The 3,260-nt window shown below is 41.1% G+C and overlaps 1 non-coding gene across 1 annotated transcript; it reads right to left on the bottom strand.

Moving 5' to 3' along the window:
• Positions 1 to 516: 516 nt before the first annotated feature.
• On the bottom strand, positions 517 to 622 carry LOC128281263 (small nucleolar RNA R71). The gene has a single exon (XR_008271476.1). It is a non-coding gene; the product is annotated as a small nucleolar RNA R71 (small nucleolar RNA).
• Positions 623 to 3,260: the final 2,638 nt, after the last annotated feature.

A 3,260-nucleotide genomic window follows, 5' to 3' on the forward strand; every position in this document is an offset into this window, starting at 1 on the left:
CCTGTAGACCCTGAGATAGAACGAACCTTTCGACAGCGAAGTAGACAAGCAAACCAAAGAAAGACTAAAGGAATGAATTTCGAGAATATGAATCAAGGAAATGGACCAAACCTTGCTCAAAATCCTATCCTTATTGCTGACGATAGGGATAGAGCCTTAAGATAATATGTTGTGCTAGTATTTAACGATCTTAATCCGGGCATTAGGAGACCCGAAATCGAGGAACAACAATTTGAGATGAAGCCAGTCATGTTCCAGATGCTTCAGACGGTGGGCCAATTCAATGGAATGCCTACTGAAGGTCCTCATCTTCACCTAAGACTATTTATGGAGGTGAGCGACTCTTTCAAATTAGCTGGAGTTCCCGAAGATGCATTACGATTGAAGCTATTCTTGTACTCACTAAGGGATAGAACTCGAGCCTGGTTGAATTCATTGCCACCAAACTCAATTTCTACATGGCAAGAGTTAGCCGAAAGATTCCTCATGAAGTATTTCCCGCTAAGCAAGACCGCTAAGTTGAGGAACGAGATCACTGCCTTTCAAAAATGGATGATAAATCCTTGTATGAGGCATGGGAACGATACAAAGAACTATTACGAAAATGCCTTCACTATGGAATCCCACATTGCATCCAACTTGAGACATTTTATAATTGTCTCAATGCTCACACGAGGATTGGTAGTGGACGCTTCTGCTAACGATGCTCTCCTTTCTAAGTCTTATAATGAGGCTTACGAAATCATCGAGAGGATTGCCAATAACAATTATCAATGGCCAACCAATTGAGCCGCATCAGGAAGACGAGTCACTAGAATACATGAAATGGACGCTCTCACTTCACTTGCATCTCAGGTATCTTCAATCTCTTTAATGCTTATGAATCTTACCACTAATGTGTCTAACAGTTTTGCAGCCCAACCACCTCACCAATTTGAGAGTATAGCCTGTGTTATTGTGGGGAAGGACATTTGTTTGAAGAGTGTCCATCGAACCCCAAATCCATATATTACATGGGTAACTAGAACCAAAATCGAGGAAAGCAAGGGCTGCAATCCAACTTCTATAACCCATTGTCGCGAAACCACACGAATTTTTCCTGGAGTAACTAAGGGGCTGGAACTAGTAACAACTACGCTCAACCTAGACCGACTCAGCTGCATAGTTTTTCCCAACAAGCTTAGAAACCAACTCAGGCTGAATCATCCAATAGCTTAAAGAATTTATTAAAGGCATACATGGCAAAAAAATGACGCCACTCTAAGGAATTTGGAGAATCAAGTGGGCCAGCTTGCTACTAAACTCAGGAATCGACCACAAGGTGCTTTACCTAGTGATACGAAGAATTCAAGAAAACTGGAGAAGAAACATTGCAAAGCGTTAACATTGAAGAGCGGAAAGACAGTAGAACCTAACACTATCGAAGCTGAAAAGGAGCTAGCTGATGCTCAAGACTCGGAGGAAGTTCAACTGAGTGTTGAAATTCCAGTTTCACAAGAACTAGAATTTGCAAAACCTGACAAGGTAATTCTAGAACCAGCTAATTCTGATCAACTAACAACTCCGTTAGATGCAGAATTGTAACGCCCCAAATTTTTGGGAATTCTGAAAAAAATTTGTAAAATTAAAAATTCTGTGCTCTACTTGTTAAGTGTAGGTTTAATTGTGATAGTGGGCCTCTAGAAGGCCCAAGCTTAGGATAACCCGATAGTTTTAATTAATTTTAATTTCATAAGAGAAAGGGGTTCTGGTAAATTGGGCTTTGAGGAATTAATTGTGTAAAATAGATCACAAGGAAGCAAGTGGTGAAGTGGCATGTGGCGCCACAGGGAAGGCTATAATCATGCGTGTGGAAGCTAGGGAGGACCTGTGTTCAAGTCACATTGATAGAAAAACAAGGGATTAATTTTATGAATGAAAAGGTAGGTAATGGAAATGAAGTGAAAGATCATTAACAAGAGTTTGAGTTGCTCAGAGATGGAGCAAGGAGGGATAAGGAGAGAAATTAGGAGCTGATTAGGCAGAGATGTGTTGGCTGAATGTTGGACTCTTAAAGAGCAAGAGGTGGTCGGCCAGGGGATTCTTTAAGGGGGCAAAATTCGGCTCGGTTAAGGAGCTGGTATAAATTCGGCACTTAGGGTAGTTGGTGCCGTTTCCTGACTTTTCTCCTCATCTTTTCTTTTCTCCTCTCCTCATCAACCTTTTTCTTCATCTCCTTTCCTCCATTGCCGAACCTTCTTACCATCTTGTTCATCTCCATTTTTCCCTTCAACCGTTTCAAAACCTTCATAGCCTTTGGCCATAAAAAGCCGAAATCCTGAAAGCTTGTTTCTTTTTGTGCCGATTTCTTTTAATCAAAACCACATCTCTTCTCTTCATCATTTGTGGCCGATTCACCAGCCCTCTAAAACCTCAAGTTTTGACGACAAGACCATAGCAAGACCCTCTCGTTTTACCTTTCTAAACACAAGTTGCAAAAAGCCGAAAACCCCACATTATAAGGGACTTGGCCGAATACTGGAGTCATTGAAAGCTTGACTTTTGTTATCATTTGAGGGCTTAGATCTACATCGGGATCGAGTGGGAAACTCATTGGAATCATTCACTAAGGAATTGGTGGTAAGTCTTCTCCAAAACTTAGTCTTCTTACATATTTTAAGAAAAGCCGAAATCCCTAAAAGTTAGGGAGGTTGTCGATTTGGACTTGTAACCCTGAGGGGTCATAATAATTATTTTGTTTTGGTAATAGCGTGATTTAGAGGCGGTTGATCAAGGGCTTGGACAGGTGGAACGATCAGATCTTTGGAGTTAACCATCTTTCGGCAGTAAGGTAAGAGCAATAAGGGTTTTAGTCATGTTTGGCCGAATGTGGTAGGGGACTATATACTCAATTTTATTTCGATATTTGGAGTAATATTAAGTGATTCAATTGTAGGCAGTTCGTGTGTAGATCTCGTCGAGGAAATCCCAAAAATAGGTGTGTAATTGACACCCTCTCATAGGCTAGATCGGTAAAAGCTGAAAAGCCGAAATGCCGAAAAGCCAGTATTTTGGGCACTTGTGAGTGTGCGAATGCTCGTAAGACGTATGGGTAATTATTACTGGTAATCGAAAGTGATAAAACTGCAGTACGCGCGATTTCGTGCATTTTGATATTTTGGGCTTAATGGGCCAAAACTGGGTTAATGGGCCAACGGGCCCAATTCGGTAAGAACACTCAGTAAGTGTTTCTGGATAAACGTAATGGCTACGATATGCAT

Source organism: Gossypium arboreum, chromosome 9 (genome assembly GCF_025698485.1).
Source record: "Gossypium arboreum isolate Shixiya-1 chromosome 9, ASM2569848v2, whole genome shotgun sequence".
Classification (NCBI taxonomy): domain Eukaryota; kingdom Viridiplantae; phylum Streptophyta; class Magnoliopsida; order Malvales; family Malvaceae; genus Gossypium; species Gossypium arboreum.